General features: G+C 37.5%; 1 pseudogene; it reads right to left on the bottom strand.

Moving 5' to 3' along the window:
- Positions 1 to 399: 399 nt before the first annotated feature.
- On the bottom strand, positions 400 to 16,176 carry LOC129031604 (chromatin modification-related protein MEAF6-like; annotated as a pseudogene).
- Positions 16,177 to 19,069: the final 2,893 nt, after the last annotated feature.

Raw genomic sequence — 19,069 nt, 5'->3', positions numbered from 1 at the left:
AATGATTGATTTAAACAAATTTTTCCATTTTTCCTGTTCCTTGAACATGAATCTGCTTCCAACTCAGAAAGATTTAAGATAGGTAATTACTAAATACTTCCCTTGCAAAAAAACAAAGAGCCGAGTTTCCCATTTTACTTATGATAAACAAGATTATTTTCAGTTGTGAATATTGGGAACTGCATGAAAGAGATGATCAGATATGTCAGCAGGAAGGTGTGAGCTGTACAAAGGCATTACAAAAGGACCCCAAAGAAACTAATGTGATAAAACAAGAGAAAAATAAGAAAGCACAAAGCAATATAAGAAAATGCCAGATATTTACAGGCTTCATCTGAAATGTAACTTGTGTTCTACTTTCAGCATGAAACAAAACCAGAGAACGTTTCTTGATGCATATCACAGATGAAGCTGGTACCAGCCACTTTAGGGGGAGACATTCATCCTAAGACGGGAGAAATGTACAGTTAGCAACTTCCTGGGATTATATATGTCTTGATTTTCCTGCAGTTCTGTTACTAAAAGTGACATAATGTAAATGATCCAATGTATTATGGAAATGACTTGTTTGTCACCACATTTAGAACAAACTACTCAAAGTCACAGGCACTGGGTCTGGGAGAGCAGAGGTGGATGGCCACGAACTCAGGTGAAGGATGTTTATCTTTGTGAGGCCAGAGAAGGGAAGCAGGGCTCTACAGCCTGGAAACTTCTGCACTAATGTATCTTCTAATAGTCAGCTCATGGTTTTTTGTTTAACTTCAGATCAATCCTGTGTTGGTTTTTTTATTCTTTCACTTTTTATGGCTGCTGTGGTGACTCCCTGAGGAAGTAGAGGAAGCAGCCTTCTGAGGTTTCATTCCCTGCACAGATCCATCCAGATCCTCAGGGTCCTCCTGGCTGGGCTCATTTTCCTGATTGTGGAAGTCTGGAGAATGTCACTTTCCATCCCTCTTTCCTTCCTTCCTTGGCTCCCTCTTTCCTTCCTTCCTTCCTTCCTTTCTTTTTTTTGAAATTTCCACATTTATTTTTCTTTCATGTGCATAGAAAATGGCAGTGAAGTGTCCTATGAACGAGGCAAGGAATGGGCATGGCGCTGCAGTACCAGCCTGGACGTTGTGCTTCCAAAGTACACTATGCAGGGTGGAGACAAAGGGTGTCGTAGTTTGTTTTTAATCTCTCACAGTTCCTTGGGCTTCCCATTTGTTTTTGAAGTTGTCAGTTTCTTCAAATCTCTTTTCAAGTGACACACTGCGTTACAAATGATGGCACTTAACCAATGTGGCATTTCCATATTTACACCAACAAAATAAATTTACAAGACATAATAGCATACAATCTTGACATTTAGTAATAGCAATAAAACATGGGCATCATTTTATTTTTTCTGTACAAACTATCAGAACATGACTTTATTCACATTAAAAAATCATCTTTAATTTGATTTGACCTACACATCCCCATTTCATTTCACCCATTTCTCAAACCTCTCATCACGTCACCCACACCTTCACCAGACTACAGAATCTACAAGTAATTAGATCTAACACCTAAGTAGAGCTTAGAAAGTCCTCTCCCAAATGTTTCCTCACTTCCCTGAGAATTCCCTAAAAAAGAAAAAAAATGCACTTCACTCATTCCTTCCACTTCACTTTCACATTTCAATCATCAAATCAGCAAGATGGACTTTTCACCTCAATCCAAACAAGGTTAGAAAGAAAGAGTTCTGTCGGGCGTCTTGATGCTGCAGCCATGAGTCTGGGGATCCTGGGTACTGTTCTGCTCTATAAGAAGGTCATTTAATGGAATAAAAGTCTACATAATTTGTGGTCAATTTCAGTCCATACTTGTTGACGAATCAGTAGAAGCTGGAAAGTGAACTTGGTCATCAAAATAAGGGTCTTCATAGCTGTGAGGAGACTGCAAATACAATCTGTATGAATCAAAGTTATTTTGTTGGAGTCATCTTGACTATAATACAGCTGTTGATGCTGTAGCTGTCTATTTAGTTCTCTTGCTGGTGAGGAATATGAACTGATGTAAATTGGTGAAGGTTTGCTGGAGCCTGACTGAATGATGGGTGACATCTTTTGGTTGGTGGTAGATAAGGAAGGATGTGATTTGAATCAGTCTTGCTCCAATGTCGACACAGGTGTAATAAAATGGTTCTGATTACCCCCATCCTTTTTATAAATGCTCCAGAGGTCCCGATATTGCCATAATGTATTCAAGACCTGGGCTGCTGCCTTCACTACTTTCAGAGATGATCTGTTGCCCCTGCCTTTGGTTATGTTCACTAGCTTCTCTATGCCTCCCGAGTTGGCCAGGGCTTTGGCATTCTCCATGTTTTTGCTGGTGACCTCTTGCAGAGCACAGCAGATGGCTGCATGGACTCATCAGACAAGACACTGGGGCCGTTGCCACAGGGAAGCCGGTTGACCAGGTCTTGCATGGCGTATTTGCCTATGAGCTCCCTGTTGCAAACATCTAGTGTCATCTTCCTCAAGGCAGTTGCCATGGAAGAAACAACTCTATCATTATCCATTCTCAGAAGTTCCACAGGGATGGAGAGCCCCTTTTATTTTCGGACGGCTGCCCAGATGTATCCTGCAAACCTCCAGTTGCCAGCAGAGAGGTTCTGGAGAGATCTGGCAGAGCCTTCCAAGGTGGCTGGGTTGGAACTTTCTGCTAGAAGAGTCAGATATAGCTTCACCACCGATGGGTCCCACAGCATCTCAACTCCTTTGGGGGACTTCGACAGTCCTGGGATAGGACCAACTCCATCCCGTTGATTTTCTTGCAGAGTCCTCTTTTTCTTTTTCTTCTCCCAGAAGCTTGGCTCAGAGTCTTTGCTGGAAAACTTTTTCTAGTAAGTCATCCCATTCGTTCAGTCCCAGTAACTGGGCCTGTGGCACCTCCAGCTCCAGCCAATAGGACAGGTTCCTCAGGGTGCACACGCAATTCTCCATCTTGCTGTCGTAATCAGATGTGTTCATACACCTGTAGATTACATACAACAGCGAGTCCACCAGCCCCTCGCAGGACCGCATTTGCTTCCGAGCTTCTTACCCGCGGAGCTGAGGTTCCTCAGGCAACCTGTTGTACTACGCAGAACTAGTGAAGTCTGAAATTTAATTTTATGGCCATCATCAAAAGAAGAGTTATTCCATCCAGAATGTGGAATGATCACAGTGTTTGTTAAGGTTGAGAGAATATCTAGAATAATTGTCATTTTTACAGCATCACATGAGGATAAATTCCAAAGAACTCCTGTAACAAGCTCCCTTACTTCTGCATCAATATTGATTTTGTCAACAGTCACAACAAGGCAGATATCTCACCAACATCCTTCATTGCTATTTTATTTTCATCTGTAGAGTTGCCGAAAAAGAGGTTTCGAAGGGCATCATAAGCATTCTTCTGAACTTCCAAAACTCTGTGGCCCAAAAGGTCAACCAGATGCTTGATTCCCCATAACCTACACACCTTCATCTTCACATTGTTGTCGCCAAACCACAGGTGCTGCAGGTAGGCTGCTGCATTTGCCTGAACAGATGGGAACTGGTGCTGAAGGATGTGAATGACCTCAGGCAAGTCAGGATCACGCCAGGCAAACTTGCTGGGGTCCTTCTGAATGCTGTCTATTGATGGGGATCTTGTGGTGCCATCATTAGCCCGCACTGCGTGTTGAAGCCTGTTATAATTACACTCTTGCACTTGGTATTGTATGGGCCTGGGGGGCTCTGCATAGGTAGCTGTTGTATTCAGAACATAATTATTTCTTTGGTACATACGGGTACTTCGTTGGCTGGACATCCTTTGTAGATTTCCAATACCTACTGCCGGCTCCCTCTTTTAAATTAGTTAGTCCTGAACTCCTGCCAATGCACTTAATGCAGCTGCTGAGGTAACTGAGGATTTACTGAAGAGCTGCTTAGCTTCCTTAAACTTCTGGTTCCTTCTATCATTTTTGCTATAGGAGTTTTTTTGGTTGGTCAGATACCGATCCCAGTCAGGAGTGATATTGCCATACATCTGAGTGTCTTCCAGGTAGCTTCCCTCAAAAGCATAGATCTGCCACTCCAAGTCTGCCAGTGTTTCCCATGAAGGCCATGCCCTTATGACTTACTCACCTACTAAGGGTCACATCTCTTAATGCTTTCACATTGGCCACTGTATTTCAACACATGAATTTTGGGGACACATTCAGACTACAGCATATCTATTCTTGCATTTCATGTATCACTCTTGAGACTGCACATTCCACCATGCCTATAACTTAGGTGTAGGTTGAAATATGATGGCTGGTGGACTAGCTCTCTGAGAAACATGCAGAGGATAAGAAACTACTCTATTTTTATCACTCTCTAGACCTAGGATAAAATTGAATGGAAATAGTTGGGTGACAACTATATTCCCCTTTCTAAAGAATTCTAAACATGTTTGAAGATAACTGGTTAGAAAACAAGACTAGAATGAAAGTGGATGAAACCATAACAGAGACATATAAAAACCATTAAAAGTTCTTAGAGAATTTATAACTAAGTCTTCAAAAGCAATTGCAACAAAAACAAAAATTGACAAGTGGGACCTTATTAAACTAAAAAGCTTCTGCACAGCAAAATAAACTACTGATAGAGTTAAACAGATACCCTTCAGAAGGAAAGAAAATATTCACAAACCAGGCATCTGACAAAGGTCTAATATCCATTATCTATAAGGAACTTAAACAATTCAACAAGCAGAAAACACATAACCACATTAAAAAGTGGGCAAATTACATGAACAGACACTTCTCAAAAGAAGGCATAAAAGTCCAGCAAATGTGAAAAAAGGTTTCACTTCACTAGTGATCAGAGAAATGCAAATCAAAACCACAGTGAGATACCAGTCAGAATGGCTATTAATCAAAAGGCAAAAAATAACATACTGGCCAGGCTGTAGAGACAAGGGGACACTTATACACTATTGATGGGAATATAAATTAGTTCAGCCACTGTGGAAAGCAGTTTGGAGATTTCTCAAAGAACTTAAAACAGAACTACCATTTGACTCAGCAATCCCATTACTGGATATATAGCTAAATGAAAATAAATCATTCTCCCAAAAAGACACATGTACTTGTGTGTTCACTGCAGTACTATCCACAATAGCAGAAACAAGGAATCAACCCAGGTACCTATTAATGGTGGATTGGATAAAGAAAATATGGTACATACACACCATGGAATACTACACAGCCATAAAAAAGAATGGAAGCATGTCCTTTTCAGCCACATGGATGCAGCTGGAGGCTATTATCCAAAGTGAACTAAAGCAGAAACAGAAAACCACATACCTCCTGTTCTTACTTATAAGTGGGAGCTACACAGTGAGTACACACGACATAAAGATGAGAACAATAGACACTAGAGACTACTAGAGGGGAGAAGGCGGAGAAGGGGTTGAAAAACTCTTATTGGGTACTATAGTTACCACCTGGGTGATGGAATCATTCATATCTTGAGTCTCAGTGTCATGTAATATGCCCATGTGACAAACCTGCACATGTACCCCCGGATCTAATATCAAAGTTGAAATTTAAAAAAAATTCTTTGAATAAGTGTTTTTTTAACCCACTTTCCCCTCTCTTTCTTTCTTCTACTTGTTTTACTTTTCCCAAAGACTTAAATGAGTTCTTGTCTTTCATAATGAAAAGTAATTTTTTCACTTTATTATTTCAAAGTTAATAATTTTTTAAATGTATTTAAACATAAAATTGAAGGTTGTGTGATACTAATTATATTTGTTCAACTGAGGCCTCTATGCCTGAAATTCTGTGTGTGGGAAGAACACACTGTCAAAAGGGTAGAATAACGAATCAATGTGGGAAGGCTGAAAATTCTCTGAATCTATCAAAATGTCACAACCAAATTAGGTTTAATTAAAAGCTAAAAAAAAAAAAAAAAAAAACCCGGTGTTGAATCCCACAAAATTGTTTTAGAAGATTACTCTTTGCAATATTAGTACTCAGTATTTTAGCTTCTTTCTAATCCACGTTACAAACCTGAATTTCAACTATGATGGATGCTTGCCTTTTTGTGAGAATAGGATACTGGAAATATCTGGAATTTCATAACTAGAGATTTAGTATGTTATCCACCTCTGATGGCATGCTCTTGACTCAGCTGGTCAATAAAAGTCAGAGAATGTTCTCTGCGTAAGATTGGGGGCACTTACAATATAGTAGCCTTGCCATCAATGCTTTTTTTTTCTCCTTCCGCCTCACTCTGTTCTCACATATACTACAAAGTAATAGGATGGATCAATGCAATGACCATAAGATCATTATTCACACTGCAGATTCCTCAGTAGCAGGAAGCACACATCATCATATTTGTGTCCCCTCAGCTTGCACCAATGAAGGAGTAAATAAAATGCTAAGAAAATTCCAAGAAGAATATAAGTACTAAAAATACAAATAAGTATAATATTTAGCAATATCCCTCTTTACTTTTTCAATAAAATTGCATTTTAATAAGGTCCGTAGTATCCTCATATGATTTGGGGCATATCTGATAAAACAACATTTGACACACTCTTGAAATGCCTCCTTCACTTGGCTTCTAAGATAATACTCTCTTCCTTCCCTCCTCCTCCCTCCATCTATTCTCAGTCTCTTCTGCTGACATTCCCTCATTTCCCTGCCTCTATACATTGGAGAAGCCAAAGAAGTAAATCCAAGATTTCTTTTATTTTCTATTTAGTCTCACTTTCTTGATGCTATGACTCTAAATACTATCTACATGCTGATGACTGTCAAACTTACATTTCTAATGTGAGCTTCCCTCTTGAACTCTTGATTCTTAGAGGGAAAATTGACTGCTTAACATCTTCATTTAGATGTCTAACACACATCTTGAACCTACCATTTCCTAACCAGAACAGTCTTCACCTTTCAATACAGGACAACAATGTTCTAGTTGCTAAGGCAAAAAACTTTGTCATCCTTAATGTCACAATTTCTCTTTCTCCTTCCATTCAAACCCACAGCAAATTCTGTAGCATTACATACAAAATATATCTATCATGCATTCATTTCCTGTGTTTCTGCAGTAGACTTTTGACCTCACAACTTGGACCTTGCAACAGTAATGTCTTTTCTCCAGATAGCAGCAGAGTAGTGCTGCTAAAATATGTTAATCCGTGACAATTCTCAAATCAAAACTCTCTAGAGCTTTTCCATAGCATGCAGAATGTAAACCAAAGTCCTCATAGTGGTTGAATTTTCCTACTGATCTGGGCCCAGTCTTATCACTGATTTCCTACAACTTTCTTCTTTGCTCACTGCACTCCAACCATACTGGTCTCCTTTCTGTTGTTCTAGAATAATAGGTAAGCTTTTACCCAAGGCCTTTTTACCTGTTTCTTTGGCTAGAATCCCTCCCTCAAGTCTGCATTTAATTCACTATGTCTCTTTCATCAGGTATACTCAACATCCACCATCTCAAAGAAAATATCCCTAGACATCCTTAACTAAAAGTGCAACTCTTTCCTTTGCCCTAAACAACTAAAAAAGTTACTATCCCATTTTCCTTCTTCATTTTATCCAAAAGAATTTACCAACATCTAAAATACCACATGGCTTACTCACTAATCTTGTTTGTTGCATTTTCCCCACTACATCATAAGGTTCATGTCATATGGCTCTCCTAGGGTAAGGCCAGCAAGGCATCTAGGTTGCAAAATTTAAGGAGACAGTCACTCTCAGGTCATGCAAGTGCATTCATGCTTGTCACAGCCCTGCTTTCATAAAGGCAAAGATTTTAACTTATTTATTAACTGATACTTTCAAAATACCCATCATAGCGCCTGACATATAGTGGATGTTTACTAAATACTTACTAACTTAATATATCTCAGATACTTAATAATAATTTTAGAAAACCCAGTATGTCCCAATTAGTATCTGCTGATCAGTATTGGAATTTAATAAGAACTTAATCTGCAGTGACCCACTTGGTTAAGTTCTTTCACATTAACAAGTTGTAAAATGCCTGGTAAAATACAGAGGTTCACCTTTTTCTGAAGAGCATATGTTTCAAGACCCCCAGTGGATGCCTGAAACCATGGATAGTACCTATATATACTATGTTTTTTTTCTTATACATGCATACCTATGATAAAGTTTGATTTAAAAATTTGACACAGTAAGACCTTAACAATAACTATTACTAAAATAGAAGAATTATAACAATATACCTTAATAAAAGTTACAAAAATAAAAGTTTAATAAGTTATAAAAATAAAAGCTATTTGGTCTTTCTCTCTCTCAAAATACCTTTTTTTTTTTTTTTTTTTCTGAGATAGGGTCTCGCCCTGCCACCCAGGCTGGAGTGCAATGGCATGATCTCAACTCACTGCAACCTTCACGTCCTGGGTTCAAATGATTCTCCTGCCTCAACCTCCCCTCCCAAGTAGTTGAGATTACAGGTGCCCACCATCATGCCCAGCTAATCAAAATATCTTACTGTAATGGACTAACCTGTTTCCAGACTGTGGTTGATCCCAGGTAACTGAAACCTCAGAAAGAAACTGTGAATAAGGAGGGGCTGCTATATTAAAAACTTACCTGTGGCTGGGCGCAGTGGCTCATGCCTGTAATCCCAGCACTTTGGGAGGCCGAGGTGGGCAGATGATGAGGTCAGGAGATCAAGACCACCCTGGCTAACACAGTGAAACCCCGTCTCTACTAAAAATAGAAAAACATTAGCTGGGCATGGTGGTGGGCACCTGTAGTCCCAGCTACTCTGGAGGCTGAGGCAGGAGAATGGGGTGAACCCGGGAGGCGGAGCTTGCAGTGAGCGGAGATCGCGCCACTGCACTCCAGCCTAGGTGACAGAGCAAGACTCCATCTCAAAACAAACAAACAAACAAAAAACTTACCTATATAGGCATATGTTTACACCCAATTTAGAAATGGAGTTGATAACAAGTAATTCCTTACCCCCTAGATAGATACTTAAATCTCCCACATCCGAAGATTATACAACACATAACTGCACTGACCACAGGTAAAATTCAAGGTATTTACATTTTGTTGAGACATAATATATGAGTAAAAAAGAATAATTTTCGCTAGTGTACTGAAAAAACTAGGGTATGACATTACCAGAATAGAAGTGCAGAATGTTTTTTAAGGACTTATCAAAACTGCAAAAATATAGATTTGCAGGGAAACTATGTGGACACAAGTTCTATTATATCCTGTTTACATATCTGGCATCCTACTCAGGATCTGGTTGTGGGAGAATTATCAGGGTAATCCCCCTGAAGAAAGGGGAAGATACTGATTAACTGATGGAGCCTCTGAGGACCTGTGGCCTCAGAGTTTTTCTCTGTGACTAGTATGAACCCTGAACACTGAAAGGACACATGCTTCCCAGGTAAGAGAGAAATCTGTAAGAAATACAGGCATATTGACCAGGTGCGGTGGCTCACGCCTGTAATCTCCGCACTTTGGGAGGCTGAGGTGGGCGGATCACCTGAGGTCGGGAATTCAAGACCAGCCTGCACAACATGGAGAAACCCCATCTCCACTAAAAATACAAAATTAGCTGGGCTTGGTGGCACATGCCTGTCATTCCGGCTACTCAGAAAGCTGAGGCAGGAGCATCGAATCGCTTGAACCGGTGAGGCAGAGGTTGCGGTGAGCCGAGATCGTGCCATTGCACTCCAGCCTGGGCAACAAGAGTGAGACTCCGTCTCAAAAAAAAAAAAAAAAAAAAAAGAAAAAGAAAAAGGAAAAGAAAAAAAGAAATGTAGGCACATCTGAGAGTTATTGCAGGTCCAGTTACACACCACACGGTAAAGCAAATATTGCAATAAAGTGAGTGGCATGTTTTTTTTGTTTCTCAGTGCAAACAAAAGTTATGTTTATACTATACTAACTAGTTTAAGTGTGCAATAGACTTACATCTAAAAAAAAACACAGACCTTCATTTAAAAATACGTTATTGCTAAAAAATGCTAACAATCATCTGGCCTTCAGCAAGTCATAATCTTTTTTGCTGGTGAGAATTTTGCCTCAATGTCGATGCATGCTGACTAATCAGGGTGGTGGTTGCTGAAGGCTGGGGTGGCTATGACAATTTCTTAAAATAATACAGCAGTGAAATTTCCATTGTTCGACTCTTCCTTTCACAAAAGGTTTCTCTGCAGCATGTCATGTTATTTAATACCATTTTGCCCACAGTAGAACTTCTTTTAGAATTGGAGTGAATCCTCTCAAACCCTCCACTACTTTATCAACTGAATTTATGTAATATTCAAAATCCTTTTTTATCATTTCAACAATGTTCCTAGAATCTTCATCATGAGTAAATTCCATCTCAAAAAACCATTTTCTTTGCTCATCCATAAGAAGTAACTCCACCCATTAAAGTTATATCATGAGGTTGCATCAATTCAGTCACATCTTCAGGCTCCATTTCTAATTCTAGTTCTCTTGCTATTTCCACCACATCTACAGTGACTTCTTCTATTGAAACCCTGAATTCCTCAAAGTCATCCATGAGGGCTGGAATCAGCTTCTTCCAAATTCTTGATAATGTTGGTATTTTAACCTCCTCTCTCATGATCACACATATTCTTAAATGGCATCTAGAAATGGTAAATCTCTTTCAGAAGATTTTCAATTTAGTTTTTCTAGGTACATCAGAGGAATCACTATCTATGGCAGCTATGGCACTGCAAAATGTATTTCTTAAATAACAAAACTTGAAAGCCAAAATTACTCCTCGATCCATCGGCTGCAGAATGCCTGTGGTGTTAGCAGTCATAAAAATAATATCGCTTTCTTTGTATATCTCTGAGATCAGGGCTCTTGGGTGATCAAGTGCATTGTCAATGAGCAGTAATGTTTTGAAAGAAATCTTTTGTTCTGAGCAGTAGGTCTCAAGAGTGGGCTTAAAATATTCAGTAAACCATGCTGTAAATAGATGTGCTGCCATTCAGACTTTGTTGTTCATTTAGAGGGCACAGGCAAAGTAGATTTAGCACTGGCTTCATGTTAAAGTCACCAACTGCATTAGCCCTTAATAAGAGAGTCAGCCTGTCTTTTGAAGCTTTGAAGCCAGGCACTGACTTCTCCTCTTTAGCTATGAAAGTCCTAGATGGCATCTTCTTCCAATGGAAGGTTGTTTCATCTACACTGAAAATCTGTGATTTAGTATAGCCACCTTCTTCAATGATCTTAGCTAGATCTTCTGCATAATTTGTTGTAGTTTCTACATCAGCACTTGCTTCTTCACTTTGAACTTTTATGTTATGGAAAAGACTAATTTCATTAAACCTAATGAACCAACCTCTGCTACCTTCTAACTTTTCTTGTGCAGCTTCCTCACCTCTCACAGCTTCATATAATTGAAGAGAATTAGGACCTTGGTCTAGATTAGGCTTTGGCTTAAGGGAATATTGTGGCTGGTTTGATCTTCTATCCAGGCTACTAAAACTTTCTCCATATCAGCAAGAAGACTGCATGGCTTTCTCATCACTTGTGTGTTCACTGGAGTAGCACTTTTAATTTCCTTCCAGAACTTTTCTTTTGCATTTACAACTTGGCTGTTTGTTGCAAGAGGCCTAGTTTTAGACCTATCAGGGCTTTTGACAGGCCTTGGTCACTAATCTTAATCATTTCTAGCTTTTGATTTAAAGTAAGAGCTATGGGACCCTTGCTTTCACTTGAACACTTAGAGGCTATTGTGCAGTTATTCTTTAGCATAATTTCAATGTTGTAGTGTCTCAGCAAATAGGGAGGCTTGAGCAGAGGGAGAGAGATGAGCCTGGTCACTGGAGCACTCAGAATGTGCACAATATTTCTCAGTTAAGTTTGCCATTTTATATGGGTACGCTTCATGGCATCTCATAAAAATTACAATAATATCAAAGATCACTTATCACAGATCACCGTAACTGACATAATTAATAATAATAATAAAGTTTGAAATATGAGATTATCAAAATGTGACACTGAGACATGAAGTGAGCACATGCTGTTGGAAAAATGGAGTCAGTACACTTGCTTCATGCAGGGTTGTCATGGACCTTCAATTTGTGAAAAAAACATACTATCTGTGAAGTTCAATAAGGCAAGAACCATAAAACCAGGTATGCCTGTGGATAGAATCCATGAAAACATTTTTGAATAAACTTGAGAAAAAGTCAGGAGAAGAAAATGCATCACAAGGAGAAATAACTGACAGGGAAGGTACTTGACCAGTAGTTCCACATGAACTATTGGAGGAACTATTCTCTATAGTTCCACATGAAATATTGATCAAACAAAGCATCTATTAAAGCTCAACAAAAGTGTAGTGAAGTTCAAAGAAATGATTAGAAGATAACAAAAGAAATGAAAAGCAAACTGGATTATTTCTGTGGGGAGGGATAATATAATGTAAAGTATTCCAGAGGCAAAGCAATGTTACAAGCCATAGGGAAAATTATACTAGAGTGAAATCATAGTCAGGGTGGCAGTAGAAAGAATTGAGGAAATTTTGCAATCCAAACAGGTAAAGACCTAGTACAAAATATAAATGATAAACATTATACATTTGAAAGATAAACAGTATCCAGCATAAACCTAAGTAATTTTCCTTATGTGCATCACCAAAACATAAATAATAATTATCATAACATATATTGGAAGAAACCTTTCCCAAAATAATATGTGACTCTGTAGATGAAAAGAACTTTAGGTTTCGCAGTAAAAATATTGATACAAAATAATTAACACAAAGAGATAATCCTGTAAAGCTCATTAAAATTCAATAATGAAGAAAAAAATCTTAAAATATCCAGGTAGGAAAACATAGTGATGTACACAGGAGAAAAATTTCTCCAGTGAAAAACATATTGTAACATATAGTGGAGCAATAAACATATAGTGGAGCAATAAAAGATCTGAGTAACATGATGCCTTTATATACTCTTACCATAAAGGTGAAGATGTGCATTCTGAAACACCAATTCAGGAACACAGCACTCTTGAAATCCTACTTGATCATATCCAAATATTGAAGAAATAGGTCAGAACAAATAACTCAGATATATTAGTTTTGTATTGCTGCTATAACAAATTACACAAACTTGGAGACTTAAAACAGCACAATTTTTAAAAAATCATCTAGTTTTGGAGTTCAGGAGTCCAAAACGAGTGTCACTGTACTAAAATCAGGGTATCAGTGGGACTTCTAAGGGTCTAGGGAAAAATCAGTTTCCTTGCCTTTTTCAGACCCTAGAGATTAACAACATTCCTTGGCTCATGGCCACTTCTTTCATTTTCAAATCCAACACGATAGTATTTTCAAATCTGTCTCTGACTTTTACATTATTAGCTTCCTCTGTTGCATATAAAGACTCTGGTGATTTAAATTGGAGCAACCCAGATAATCCAGGATAATCTTCCCATTTCAATATTCTTAGCTTAATCACGTCTGGAAAGTTCTGGAACATAATGTAACATATTCACAAGTTCTGGGGATTAGAATGTGAATTTCTTCAGGAGTTATTCTGCCTACCACATCAGTTATAGGGAAACCATGGTAAAGGACTGATGTAAATATTAAATCTGTCTAAAAACAGAAATAAGACATATATTGTATAATTTCAGCAATAAATTAAAATATACATATTATAAATAGAACGGAATGTACATATAAATTTTGAACATATAAAATATAATTTTTTGATAAAATGAATAAGTAGTTAACATATTTTTAAACAATTGAGAGATATACAATAACAATGTAAACAATGATTGTTTCTCAGTGGTGGGATTTTGTGGCTTTTATTTATACTTTTCTTTATTTTCCCAATTTCTATAACAGATATGATATTTGAAATCAAAATAAATATATACTAAAATAAGTTATCTTCAAACACACACACTTATATATACAAACATACATAAATCCATCATATAAGTACTAGTCCAGACACTTAAAACATCCCTACATTGTAGATATAAGCAAAAAAAGAATAATGTAGAATTATAGTAGAATGATTTATATTGCTTTGGGTATTATAAAGACACATGCATGCATATGTTCATTGTAACACTATTCACAATAGTAAAGACATGCAATCAACCTAAATGCCCATCAATGATAGAATGGAAAAAGAAAATGTGGTACATGTACACCATGGAATACTAGCCATAAAAAAGAATGAGATCATGTCTTTTGCAGACACGTGGATGGAGCTGGAGGCCATTATCCTTAGCAAACTAATGCAGGAACAGAAAACCAAATACTGCCTCTTCTCACTTATAAGTGGGAGCTACATAATGAGAACACATGGACACATAGAGGGGAACAACACACACTAGGACCTGTCGGAGAGCAGAGGGTGGGAGGAGGGAGAGGATCAGGAAAAACAACTAATTCAGTACTAGGCTTAATACTGGGTAAGGAAATAATCTGTACAACAAACCCCTATGTCACAAGTTTAACTATGTGACAAACCTGCACATATAACCCCGAGCTTAAAATTAAAGTTAAAAAAATAAATAAATGTCAATAAATTAAAATAAAAATATAAAATAAAATAAGAATGATGTAAAATTATTTTATATAAAATTTAAACCATAACATCAAACACTTTTTGTTTTTTTCTGATTTGATTTTTTAAACGTCTCTTCATTTTATTAAAATTATTTTGTTGGTTTTAGTGAAGTTTGTATTAAAAGCAAAAGAAAGGGTAGAAATGGGGAAAGTATGAAAAGTCAAATGACTCGTGGAATAGAAAGAGATCAGAGAGTGCAAAGAGACATCTTTGCAGATAAGAAAATAAGACTAGATGACTCATGTAGTTTAATCATCCAATATCTTGCTTTGCATCAGGATTCGGTAAAGTGGGTGATAAACAATTGTCATGAGTTGGGTATTTTTATTTCAAATTCATTGGTGTATAGATAAGTCTCTATTAGACAGTCTATTTGAGATACAGGAGACGGTAGATGTATGTGTCAAGTAGGCAATATCCTACTATCAATATGGTTCCATGAAGAACACATATTCTAACACAACTGACTCTAATGAAGTATCACAATTCAAGTCTCTATTCAGTACCATAGTACCTTAACAAATAGCTACTTTCCTTGGTTCAATTATCATTCACTAGGCACTGCTCAGTAAACAAGTGAATTATCAATGACCAAAACAAAAGCTTCTGTCCTTATAGAGCTAATTTGTACTGGGTAGTAAAGGCTACAAGCAATAAACACAGTAAATAATTTAGAAATATATTAGAAAGAGGGAAATGCTATGGGTTAAAGAAAGGAAAAGTAGGTTTGAGTAATGTTGACAAGGAGTGCTAGGGTAGGGGGGAATTGGAAATAGATTGCAGTATGAAATGGGGTAGTCAGAAGGTTATATCTGAGCAGATTTGAAGGTTATATTATTGCTAGACAAGAAGCTATCTGGAGACCATAGCAGGCAGAGGATACAGATACAGAAAAAGATTCAAAGTAAAAATTGCTTGGGAAGTGATGTCAGCAAGATGGCAAACTGGGTGATCCCAATTCTCACCCCTAAACAAAAACAATGATAAAATCAAATATTTGTGGAAAAGGATAGCTCTGGGAGAAGCCCTGAGGCAGTTAGGGGGAAGCAGCAATCCATAGGAGTGCAGAGACCAGGAATGGCTAATAGAAAGGGGTAGGAAGCATTTTTTCTGTGTTGCCGCATCCCCCACATTGGCACAGAGCCACAAGGAATCCCCTTGGTCACTGGTTCCCTCATGGGGGAACAGGGAGAGTGGGTGGACCTCAGCAGCCATTGACACCAAGAATTCCAGTGGCCCTAGCTACCGTTGCAGAGGACTTCTGCGGTCTTCTCTGACATGGACCCCAGCTGCTGCGTCACTGATGCCACAGATGCCAAGTACCACCCCTTCCCCACTGGACTCAGAGCTGCTGGAGTTGCAGCCAAAGCCAGGCTGCACATGCCCATGCCTGAGAATAGGAACCTGACATAAAGCACATGCCTGTGCACGGTTCCTGACACTTAGTAGTGCCACCACATGCATGCTCAGGTGCCTACTGGACCAGGTCTGCACTACAGCTGTGCACATATGACCAAGGGACCAGACACCTGCTGAAGCTAAGCATATGCACCCATTGGACCATGTGCCCATTGCAGCTTTGCCCAGTGCCCACCAGACCTGATTATTATGTGCCTGCCACCTCCATGGGACATGCTCCAGCATGCTCAGCAGACTAGGCATTCACTGTAGCTGTATGGATACACACACATCCACCAGACTTAACCTCTGTACCCCTGCCCCCGAGACAGTTCCCTGATATGCCTTTAAAACTTGTGTCCCTGTGCATTACTGAATACATATCTGGATGTAGAACAGCCACACACTTCACCGCACCTGCCCACAAAAGAAAGATTTTTCCTGCCAAGGCCAGTTTCTGAAGTTTGGAAGGGATAACCGCTTCTTCAAATGTGAAGACAACACAAGGCTACAAGGAACATGAAAAACCAGCAAAACATGGTACCACCATAGTAACCCAATAACTCTCCAGTAACCAAACCAAAGAAATAGATATTTGTAAATTGCTGGACAAATAAGTATAAATAATTGTTTTGAAGAAACTCTGAGCAGTGAGAGAACACAGACAGAGACATCAAGTAAACCAGGAAAGCAGTACGTGAACAAAATAAGTTCTACAATGAAATAGAAATAATAAAAAAGAACTAAACAGAAATTCTGGAGCTGAAGAATGCAGTGACAGAAATAAAAAAAATACAGTATAGGGCTTCAACAGCAGACTTGATCAAACAGAAGAAAGAACAAGCCAACTTGAAAACATACATCATTTGAAAACATCTAGACAGAGGAGAGAAAAAAAAGAATGAAAACGAGTAGAGAAAGTCTACAGGATATATGGAATATCAACAAGCAAATCAATGTATGCATTATGGGTGTTTCAAATAGAAAAGAGACAGAAATGGGGTAGAAAGCTTATTTAAAGAACTAATGCTGAAAACTTCCCAAATCATGAGAGGAAAATTAACATATAAGATTCATGAAGTTCAAAAGTATTTAAGTAAGATCGACTCAAACAAGACTATACCAAGCCACATTATAAACAAATTGTCAAAAGTCAAAGAGAGTTTTAAAAAGTATTATTTTTATTATTAATATTATTTTTGACTAAGTTACAATTATATGCATGTATGGAGCAAAACGTGAGGTTTTGATATATGTATACAATGTGGCATGGTTAAACCAAGCTAATTAACATATCCATCACCTTACTTATCTTTTTTTTAATAACAAAACATTTGAAATTTACTTTATTAGTTATTTTGAAATATACAACACATTATTATTCACGATAGTCACCTGAGACTATACCTGAGATCTATTACCCTGATAGGCAATAGATCTCAAAACCTATTTATCCTATCTAAAACTTTGTACCCTTTGATCAACAGTTTTCCACCCCTAGCTTAGACTGACTGGAGGCATAATAATTTAAAGCAGATAAAATCAGATTGTTGTTTTGGTTGTTGTCCTGCAAATATAACAGCATAAGTATATGTTTTTCATAAGCCTGAATACAGTATGTCTCTTCTGGGTGTGCATTATTATTGACATGTCAAATGCATTAAAATTTTCTGCGGTGGCATGGATTATAAATTTGCTATATTGATTAATTTAATAGCTACCAATTTTTTCTTTTTTAGTCTATATTGTTTTGAACTTTGAATGTGACTTTGAATGGATCTAAATTTAAAGGAATATAGAACCAAAATTTAGAAAAGGTTTTCCCTCCTATCTGAACTTGATTTTTACATGGTTTAAACTTTCTTAAGTTACAGATGACTCTCAAGTTCATCTATTCACCTATCTCATTGTAAAGATGAAGAAACTGCAACGGGAGGTCAAAAACTCCTGTGGGGTTACAAAGCACTTTTGTGATAGCAGATTTCTGGCTTCTGACCTTCACTTTCATTAAAATATGATCCTGTTTTATTCCTTTGTCTCCAGGTTGTTCAATTTTTGTTGTTGTTAAGATTCTTGAATGTATTATTATTATTATTATTATTGCCTTTGATTTAGCCCCAACACACATTTTCTCCACAAGAATTTAACTCTGTTTCTTTGGGAGTACAGCATCTTAATGCGGGTTAATACCAGGTCCTTTGCCATAAAACAGATCTACATTTAAATTCTAGCTCTACCACTTACTCACTACGTAATTTGGGGCAAATTACGTTTCTTAGTTTTACTATTTTCAAGATAATGATAATGACATAGGGACTTTGTTTTTTCTGAAAAAAATAGGAGGTGTTATATCAATTGATTAATGGTAAGAAAAAGTAAACTTTCTATAAAAATGAAGATGATTATCAGATATTATGTTAAAGAAGTTAAAGAAACTAAACATTTTACATGTCTTCAAGAGGAGCTTTTGTAAGTAAAACTTCTACAAAATTTAAACTAAAAAAAAACTCTGTTTCTTGAAAAAGCAATAATTGAATCACATAGACATGAAAGGAATATGAATTTGGAAGCCAAGAGTAGAATTTTTTTTAAATTAAGAAGGATTAGTTTGGAAAAGCTTTGTGAAGGATATGAGTTGAAAACCAGGTTTTGAAGTAAAGTGCAACAAGATTTGGCAGCTTAAAGGGTGAAGGATATTTTAGATGCAATAATAAGGGAAATAGGTTAAAATGTTGACAAGGGTATGGATATAGCAGTTTTTTTTTTTTAAGGAGCAATTTGTCACTGTATGCTACCTCTTGCAAAATCTGTTTGTAAATTCATTTATACTCTCTTTCCAAAATTGCAGTGAAACTGTTAAGACTAAAAAAGTACAGACACTATAAAAACAAGAAAGACAAGAATTAAGTTTTTTTTAAAAAAAGAGTTAAGAGTGGAGAAATTTTAATTCCACATTTTCTGCCACAAAATATCTATTCTGTCCAAAGACTGCTGAGGTGAGAAGCTTTGTTACGTTATGATCAACACACTTCATTTTCTTCTCCAGCTTAGTTATTGGTCCCTCCTT

This window comes from Pongo pygmaeus, chromosome 11, assembly GCF_028885625.2.
Source record: "Pongo pygmaeus isolate AG05252 chromosome 11, NHGRI_mPonPyg2-v2.0_pri, whole genome shotgun sequence".
Lineage (NCBI taxonomy): Eukaryota > Metazoa > Chordata > Mammalia > Primates > Hominidae > Pongo > Pongo pygmaeus.
Note: the sequence above shows the minus strand (reverse complement) of the source record. Positions and strands in the feature narration are given on the sequence as shown.